The sequence below is a fragment of the Mauremys mutica genome, chromosome 12 (assembly GCF_020497125.1).
Source record: "Mauremys mutica isolate MM-2020 ecotype Southern chromosome 12, ASM2049712v1, whole genome shotgun sequence".
NCBI lineage: Eukaryota > Metazoa > Chordata > Testudines > Geoemydidae > Mauremys > Mauremys mutica.
In genome coordinates, this window is record NC_059083.1 from 55009005 (window position 1) to 55019505 (window position 10501).

Sequence of the window (10501 nt, forward strand, 5' to 3'; positions counted from 1 at the left end):
GGGGGCGGCATTTTGCCGGCAGGGCGGCAGGCGGCTCCAGCGGACCTTCCGCAGTCATGCCTGCGGGAAGTCCACCGGAGCCGCGGGACCAGCAGAACCTCCGCAGGCACATCTGCAAGAGGTCCCCCGGAGCCGCGGGACCGGTGACCACCAGAGTGTGCCCCGCGGTGCGCCGCCCTGCTTGGGGCAGCGGGATTCCTAGAGCCGCCCCTGTTATAGACTAACAGAAGTATTGGAGCATAAGCTTTTGTGGGTGAATACCCACTTCGTCAGAAGCATCTAAAGCCTAAATTCTAAAACTAACGTTTTATGCAAGCCAAAGCATCATGATACGGTCACCACCATTGTTATGCTAATTTGGGGAGGTAAGTTTTTTAACTGATGTTTCGCCCCCTCTCTGCAGTTGCCTGTCGGCATCTCTCTGTCCAGGGTGCTGGAAGGGTTTTTCAGAGCAGCTAAAAAGCAAAATCTCCTGTTTCAAAGCTAGCCATGTCCTGCAACCTGTGGAAAACAGAGGATACTGGGTCCATCCCGTCTCTCCCCCAAAACCTCAGGCCCTGCCTGCACCATTCTATCCACCAAGCCAAGGAGACTAGTTTCCACCTACACATTTTTGTGAGCCCATGAACACAGCCATGTGTGCGCGCAGCACTTTGGGCATATCTTGCCACAGGTCCATTGGTTTGAAGTTTGCACTATGTTAAACTAATAAAGGCTTTATCATGTACAACTTAGCTGAGGAATGTCCCTGAAGTACAGCTTCCCCCCTACATTGGATTAATCCTTTTAAAAATCTTTAGAAAAACACGTTGCATTTATGTCGTTGGTTACAGACTTTCAATTTCTACCCCTCCTGTAGAAGGGCTCGGCCGGGACTCGTCCGTCTCTGGGGTGGCGGGGAAACACACTGCCGCGATACGTCCATCTGATCACTTCGGGGAACTAGTCTGGCCGTGGGGGTCTCCCACCGTGGCAGTGGTAGAGACAAAACAATGGTTACTCACGCCCAGTTGGTGGGCGGTAACGAGTCCTACGCTCCGGTCCTTGGACAGGGACGGAGCAAACCGTTAGGCAATACACCCAGGCTCTAGGTTAGGGCAGGCGGCAAAGAGTCAATGGCTCAGGCCTGCAGGCAGGGCTGAGCACACAAATATGTTCAGAGGGCCCAGGCCCTGGATCAGGGCAGGGCAATACAGAGTCTGTGGCTCAGGCCCTCAGTCATGGGGTGAGCAAACAAATAAGTTTAGGAGGCCCAGGCCCTGGCTCCGAAGGGCCTGGGAGAAGGGGAGACTGCCACCCGCACGTTGGGTGGCAAAGGGGACACAGGCCCTCCCACTCCACTGCGTCCCAGCCTGGGGCCCTAGCAGCAGCAGACGGCCTGCTGCTGTGTCAGAGGGGATCCTGGCCACAACACACTGACATTGGCTCTGGGTGTGCTGCAGCCAGACTAGGGTCGGCTGCCCCTGGGCTACTTCCTACCTCCCCCTCTAGCAGTACCTGCATCTGGACGGTGACTTCCAAGGAATCAAGCAGCATGGGTTCGTCAGGGTAACTGGTGAGCGGTAAGCTTGGCAGCTCCTCTGGGTAACTTGCCACGGGCAAGCTTAACAGCTTCTCCGGGGTCTGGTCGGCATCAGGCCCTGGCTGGTCTGGCCAGTCCTTGGGTCGGTTGCAAACTGCAGGAGCCTCCTAACTGGGAGCTGGGCTACAGGCATCTGGCTTCTCTGGCGGCCTGCACCTTGACTTCTGGGGGGCGGGCACAAGCTCCATTGGCTCTGCATCTTTGGCATCTAGAGGGGCTCATCCCTCTCCAGAGTGGCGGGGAACACCACCACCTCGCTACACCTCCTCTCTGACATCAAAGCAGGAGCACAACACAGCCCTGAGTCTGTGTCCCTGACCACTTGGAGCACATTGTAGAGGCTGTCAAGGCTGAATCCAAACTCTGTCACTCCGAGTGCAGAAGTGGGTCCCGCAAAGATTTTAAAAATTAATACTTGCCACTCCAGGCTTGTATTAAACTCCCAAAGTTACAGCTTTTCTCTGACCTTGGCTTGGTAAACGCTGCCACCACCCAAATGCAACAAAACCCCCTTTGAACCCAGGAAGGAGCACTTGGGAATTCCTCCTTGTGGGGTACCCTCAAGGCCTTTCACTCTCCACCCTCCCCACCCCACTCAAGGGAAGAGCTGAGAAAGGAAATTAGCTGTGGCTACCAGCTAATCAAACAACATTCACAAACCTCTTAGGACACCAAAAATCTGATCCTGTTCTTAAAAAGGTAAATTTTATTAAAAACAAAAAGAAAGAAAATACATCTGGAACTTAGGCTTTTGGTAGATTTTAAAAGAGCAATTCCAAAAATCAAGCACCCAAAATAGCTTTCTTGGAGGTTCAGCTTATAGGTTACAAGCAAACAAAAGCATCTGGGGTTAGCACAGAGGAGTCCACAAGCCAATAAGAAATAAAATAAATAACCCTCATCACGTCTAGCTAAACATTCTGATCTACTTACACATTTAGAGTTCAGATAAGTAGTTCTAGACATCCCATGTTTAAGAAGGATGAATTCAAACTGGAACAGGTTCAGAAACGGGCTATTAGGATGATCGGAGGAATCGAAAACCTGTCTTATGAAAGGAGACTCAAAGAGCTTGGCTTGTTTAGCCTAACCAAAAGAAGGTTGAGGGGGGATATGATTGATCTTTATAAATATATCTGAGGGATTAATATTAGGGAGGGAGAGGAATTATTTAAGATTAGTACCAATGTGGACACAAGAACAAATGGATATAAACTGGACACTAGGAAGTTCAGACTCGAAATTAGACAAAGGTTTCTAACCATTAGAGAAGTGAAGTTCTGGAACAGCCTTCCAAGGGGAGTAGTGGGGGCAAAAGACATATCTGGCTTTAAGACTAAGCTTGATAAGTTTATGGAGGGGATGGTATGATGGGATAGCCTAATTTTGGCAATTAGTTTGGCAATTGATCTTTGATCATCAGCAGGTTAAGTATGCCCAGTAGTCTGTGATGGGATGTTAGATGGGGTGGGATCTGAGTTACTACTGAGAATTCTTTCCTGGGTGCTGGTGGGTGGGTCTTGCCCACATGCTCAGGGTTTAGCTGATCGCCATATTTGGGGTCGGGAAGGAATTTTCCTCCAGGGCAGATTGGCAGAGGTTTTTCGCCTTCCTCTGCAGCATGGGGCACGGGTCACTTGCTGGAGGATTCTCTGCAGCTTGAGGTCTTCAAACCACAATTTGAGGACTTCAATAACTCAGACATAGGTTAGGGGTTTGTTATAGAAGTGGATGGGTGAGATTGTGTGGCCTGCATTGTGCAGGAGGTCAGACTAGATGATCATAATGGTCCCTTCTGACCTTAAGGTCTATGAGTCTATCTGATGACTTATAATCATACCTGGCTTAGCTGCTTATAGCATGGCTGCTCTGTCCCTCCAGCCTGGAGAACAACAGGCAAAGGCAAAGTTTCTTTCCCAATTTTAAAAAGTTCTACCTTACCACTGGCCCTTTTTTTTTAATCTGGGGGACTTTTTAACCCTTTACAGATAAAGCAAGTAAAGAACAGCTACCAAGAGGGATTTTACAGCTAACTGGCTGGCTGGGTGTCCATCAAAGGGAGCTATCCCCCCATTTTATTTATTACAGAGACCCTCTCTCTGGCTTTCGGTAACATACAAAAAGTCTCTCCACCTCCCAGCTACTCATGAGGATTTCTGCTTTGCTCTCACAGATGTTGTGCAAAACACAGCAAGCACTTATCGTCCATGGCAGATACTGCTCAGCTGCCTCCAGCCTTGTCAAGAGGCTCCTCCTCCTTCCCTTCAGTCTTCTAAATGGTCACTCCACTGAAAGTCTGCAGCTATTCTGCTCCTTTCTCTTGTCCTGGTGCCCAGAAAAAGGGATGCAGATGCCAGGGATGCAGAGGTGAAGCTGTTTCCCAGAACAACGGGAGTTTGGGGACAAAGGAGTTGGACGCAAAATAATTTTCAAAGTAAAAGAACCAAACAATTATCAAAATTCAGAATTGGGATAAAAAAATAGAAATAATTTTCTATTAATTGCTTCTCATATGACTAGTCCAGGAAAACAAAGCCAAAAGATGGAATTGATTGTTTATGGTTACTAATGGGATTGCATTCAGCTTACAGTTATTGAAAATACAATTTATCAAGGATTCTTTTTCCAGTACACAATGGGATGTTCCAAAATAAACAATTCAACCTGACTTTGAAATAAACATTTATTTAAGTAATCAGAAATGACAGAAGGAAACCAATAAACAATTCATTCAAGAAGCTTTATCCAAATGAGATGAACCAGATTTTTAAAAAAGGTAAATAAAGAGTAATACAATGTAACAACTCCTAAAAGCAACCTCATAACTAAAAATTGAAATTCTGTAATAGAAAGTAAATTAAAACAAGGTTGGTTAACTATAATGAGTGGAGTAGTGTCATAAAATTGGGTATAAAATTCTAAAACCCATAAACATTAACCACAATGATATTTATTTATTTTTCATAAGATATTAACCAAATTTACAGGTTTACCCTAATTGAAATTAACATTAATTCTGTTAATGCTTACTAGCTAAGCACTATTAACAGAATTCAACAGCTAAACTTAAACAACTAGGTCTGGTCTACATTTCAAAGTTAGACTTGATGTAAGTTGCCTTGCGTCAACCTGGATCTGCATGTGTCTATGTTGAAATTTGTCTCCCAGCTATGTAAGCAAGCAATTACAGTGACACAGTAACACCATCTCCTTGAATGGTGTTGAGCCATGGGTGACCTACTGTGATTAATGCAGTGCAAGGTGTGTCCTGTGCAAATCGTAGACTCATAGATGATTTGGGTTGGACTAGACCTTGGGAGGTCATCTAGTCCAACCCCCTACTCAAAGCATGACCAACCCCAACTAAATCATTCCATCCAGCACTTTGTCAAGCCAGGCCTTAAAAACCTCTAAGGACAGAGATTCCACCACCTCCCTAGGTAATCCATTCCAGTGCTTCACCACCTTCCTCATGAAATAATTTTTCCTAATATCCAAGCTAGACCTCCCCCACTGCAACTTGAGACCATTGCTCTTGTTCTGTCATCTGCCACCACTGAGAACAGCCTAGCTCCCTCCTCTTTGGAAGCCCCTTTCAGGTAGCTGAAGGCTGCTATCAAATCCCCCCTCACTCTTCTCTTCTGCAGACTAAATAAGCCCAGTTCCCTCAGCCTCTCCTCATGTCATGTGCCCCAGCCCACTAATCATTTTTGTTGCCCTCCGCTGGACTCTCTCCTATTTGTCCACCTCCTTTCTGTAGTGGAGGGCCCAAAACTGGATGCAATACTCCAGACGTGGCATTACCAGTGTTGAATAGAGAGGAATAATCACTTCCCTTGATCTGTTGGCAATGCTTCTACTAATGCAGCCCAATAGGCAGTTAGCCTTCTTGGCAACAAGGACACATTGTTGCTCATATCCAGCTTCTCATCCACTGTAATCCCCAGGTCCTTTTCTGCGGAACTGCTGCTTAGCCAGTCACTCCCCAGCCTGTAGCGGTGCATGGGATTCTTCCATCCTAAGTGCACAACTCTGCACTTGTCCTTGTTGAAGCTCATCAGATTTCTTTTGGCTCAATTCTCCAATTTGTCTAGGTCACTCCAGACCCTATTCCTACCCTCCAGCGTATCTACCTCTCCCCACAGCTTAGTGTCATCCTCAAACTTGCTGATGGTGCAGTACATCCCATCATCCAGATCATTAACAAAGATGTTGAACAAAACCGGCCTCCTGGATCAATCCTTGAGGCACTTTGCTTGATACTGGCTGCCAACTAAACATTGAGCTGTCATAAACAGATAGTTAAGGGTTAAGGTCTCTTTTACCTGTAAAGGGTTAACAAGCTCAGTAACCTGACGGACACCTGACCAGAGGACCAATCAAGGGACAAGATAATTTCAAATCTCTGTGGAGGGAAGTCTTTGTCTGTGTTCTTTGTTTGGGTGGTTGTTCTCTCTTTGGATCTAAGAGGGGCCAGACGTAATTCCAGGCTCTCCAGGTTTCCTGAAGTATTCTCTTCTATTCAGTATAGTGAGTATTAGAAAGGCGGACTAGTCTTCTAATTAATTTCTGTATTTGCAAATGTGTGTTTGCTGGAACCCTATTTTATTTTATTTTTTGGTTGCTGTATTTGTCCTGATGCTAGCTCTCTAGTTTCATAAGTTATACCCTGTAACATTTCCATCCTGGTGTTACAGAGATAGTGTACTTTCTTTCTTTCTTTTAATAAAATCCTTTTCTTTTTAAAACCTGATTAATTTCTTCCCTTGTTTGGATTTTCAGGGGAAGGGGAGGGGGGAAAAGTGAATCCCTCTTTGTTTTGATTCAAGGAGTTTGAATCAAGGTGATCTCTCCCAACGACTAGGGGAGGGGGAGGAGGTGGGGGAATGGTTTATTTCCCTTTGTGTTAAAATCCAAGGAAGTTGGGATCTGTGTTCCCCAGGGAAAGTTTGGGGGAACAGGGAGTGTGCTAGACACTGGAATTTCTAGCTGGTGGCAGCTTTACCAGATCTAAACTAGGATTTAAGTTTAGAGGAGCCTAATGCAGGTCTCCATCTTGTGAACGCTAAAGTTCAAAGTGGGGAATAAACCTATGGCAGAGCCGTTGATCACTACCTGTTGAGCTTGACGATCTAGACAATTTTCTATCCATCTTATAGACCATTGATCCAATCCATACTTCTTGAACTTGCTGGCAAGAAATACTGTGGAAGACTGTATCAAAAGCTTTGCTAAAGTCAAGATATATCACGTCCACCACTTTCCCCCTATCCACAGTGACAGCTATCTCATCACAGAAGACAATCAGGTTGGTCAGGCATGACTTGTCTTTGGTGAATCTATGTTGACTGTTCCTGATCAACTTTCTCTCCTCAAAGTGCTTCAAAATGGATTCCTTGAGGACCTGCTCCGTGATTTTTCTGGGGACTGAGTTGAGGCTGACCAGTCTGTAGTTCCCCAGATTCTCCTTCTTCCCATTTTTAAAGATGGGCACTATATTTTCCTTTTTCCAATCATGCAGTATCTCCCCCAATCACCACAAGTTTTCAAAGATAATGGCAAATGGCTCTGCAATCACATCCGCCAACTCCTTTGGCAGCCTCGGATTACATACACTAGACATGTTCCTGCATGGAGTAGATAGGAGGTATTGGAAATTGTCATGGCCCCACTGCTGCAGTTCTTCCTGTGGGTCTGCAAATACCATCACATTATTCATCATTCAAAGCTGTGTAGACTCCATGCTTTTGTCAAAGGTGGAGGACAGTGAAAGTGCTATGGGGGTAAATATGGCCCTAGTATCAAATAACCAAGTATAAATTCAATGAAGTAACTCAATTTAAAACTATAATTTGACTTGATATTAAAAATTTTAAACAAAAAATGAAATTGGACAAAACTAGATACATTGGATGGGACAATCGAGTTTAAATCAGTGTCAAATTAACAAAATCTAGCAAAACCATTAATACTTTTCTTACTTTGTCTAAAGAAGTATTCTTAGGCTAAGCATGATTCTTAAAGGAAATTCAGTCATATGATTATTACAGCTTGAAATTCAGCAGCATTTAGGCATGTCAATAGCTGAAAATGGTTAGAATAATACATACAAAAGCTAGGGTACACAAATCACCCGGTGTGATTATTATGCAATAGAGCAGAGTTGATAGGTTTGGCTCCGATTTGGTGCAGTCCATAGGCAATTTTACAAGTGTTCAAATTCAGAATGTACTTTGATTAACTTTAATTTGAATACAGTTACTTTGGTTGAGGTAGTGTTCTTAGAGTGTTGATAGGCAGACGTACTGCAGGGAGATCCTGGTGTTTGAATTAATTGGCATAAAACAGAGACTGATTATTGAAAGTAATTATATATACCAAATGGGAAAACACTAATGTTCAAATATCGAAAAAGTACTATCACAAAGTACCTGGCTTTTGGTATTTAAAATAAACAAAGGTAAAATAGTAATTCTTTCACCAAGATTGGAATGAGGCTAGTGTGAGGTGTAAGGTATTAACATATTAAATAACTCTCTAGTTAAAAACACAGCATAACTGAAGTTAGCATAAAATTATTCTAAAGTTTAGAACACACAAATAAAGATTTGTCATATTTTGAAGTCAGAAGATAGCTTTTCTCACTCATACAGTGTAATATTACAAGGGGGAGAGATCTAAGAATGCTTCTCTTATCAGCAGGTAATTCTCATTCACACATGCAAAGACAGCACAGCTGCAGGTGTGAGGGTAAAATACATGGCAGAGCAAAACAGTGATTATACTAAATTGCTAATTCTCAAAAGCACTTAATGTTATGAATTAAATTGACACAGGACAACAAAACAAAATTAACCATCAAACAATGAATTTCCTCAAAACTATGATAACACATGTCAAAAACTCTAATTTCTTTTCCCTAGTTAATAAACCTTTAGATAGTTTATTACAAGACTGGCTACAGATACTGTCTTTTGTGTAAGATCTAGGGTACCAATGAATCTGGGGTAAGTGACTGGGCTCTTGGGTCTGGAAGCAACCTGAATATTTTGTAATCTTTGGTGTAAGTGACCATTTATCAATCATCACTGTCTGGGTGGCAAGACTGACATGAGGCACTGAGGGGAGTGTCTGTGACTCCATGGTAAGACTGGTATAGTGATGCAGGAGTTCACATTTGTTACTGTCTTGGTGAAATCTAATTATAGAACACACCACCAGTTCTGGGTATCTGCCTGATTTTTGATAGTCTGCACTCACGGTCATGAGCTGCTCCAGACAGCATGACATAGGCTTATTTAAAATGTTACATAGAAATCTAAAACAACAGCATGGGAAGAAGGACAGGTCACTTGTTTAGGGTCTAGAACATGTGGGGAAATAGAAACACCTTTGTTTATTCCTTCCCTTAAAGCTGAACAATCCTCTTCAAGGTCATAAGACAACTTTTATATGCTTAGAAAACTCTGTTAACTCAGGAAAGAGGGTAATAAAACCATTTAAAGCATTTCAGGGTTCAACTGTAGGTAACTTGGCCTAAAATCAGGCCTTGGTTATGTTTAAATACAAGAATACATGATTCAAGTATGAGCTATTTCATTGTATAATGATGGTATTACCTTTAAAGAAAAGAGTATGAAAACTGCATACTCAGGGGTCAAAATCAGATATTTAGGCACTACAGAAGGAATCACACCACCATGGATGTCCACAAAAGTTGATCAGCTATTTTTACATTCCAAAGAATTCATTTCTATGTATTTTCACTGTCCTGAGTCTGAAGTGCTTTTTTAAATATTTTTGTGCTAAATGTCTGCATCAGAAAAATGAAATAAGAAGCTAATAACAATGGAACTACAGTGTATTTAGTGAACCTGAATTCTACATGTAATCAGATTAACTATGAATTCTGTGGAATGCAGTCATAGAGGACTTTGTAGAGGATACATGTATCAAAATGGGGAACTGCAGATCTATGACAAAGGAAGTGTGTAACACTACTGGTAATAGTCAGTAACTCAGACATCTAGTTAAACCTTCCAGATCTATGAGTGGATGGGAACAAATGGGAATAAAAAACAGAACCCCAGTGTAATCACACTTGATAGTTTATACTGTATAAAACAGACCCATAAGAGACTTTCTTGGAGGCCCCACCTCCACAAACGGCCATTTTCACACCCTGAGACTCAGATCCACCTCATTCTTCCAGAATCATAGAAGATTAGAGTTGAAAGAGACTTCATGAGGTTATCTAGTCCAATACCCTGCTCAAAGCAGAACCAACCCCAACTTCCTGGTTCAAAGCAAGAAAGTCACAAATAAGCCATTGTCCTGGCTCTGTGCCCAGAGCTAAGTCAGGATGTCACATTGACAATCTAACTGAGCCCATTTCTCCATCTGTATGTATCCATTGTACTAAGTAAGGGAGGGAGGGAGGATTCACAAAGGTCCTTAGGCACCTTTCTAGGCACCCCTGTGATTACAACACTCCCACTCAGGTGCCATCTATCCCTGTAGACTCTTAACCTCACTTGGCACCTACGTTTTTGCAGTAAAAATACTTTACATGCCTATGTTCCTGGGTGTGCATGCAGTTGCCTCACTCTAGGCCCCCCAGCCCTAGCCTCTCCCCTAAGCCACAGCACAACTCACAAATGAGGGGAAGGTAGGCAGAGGCTCAATCTGGTAGGCACGTTCAGAGGCACCTAGCTCCACACAAAACAGCTGGGAGGCTGTGGGAGGGTGAAAGGAGATGGCCCTCCCTCATAATTTTCAGCCAGTGGTTAGGGTGCTCAAAAAGGATGTGGGAGACACCCCCCTCATACACACTTGAAGTGTCCCCGCCTGATGAGGAGAAGGGATTTGAACAGGAATTGACTATCTCACAGGAGAGTGCCCTGTGAATAGATACTGAAA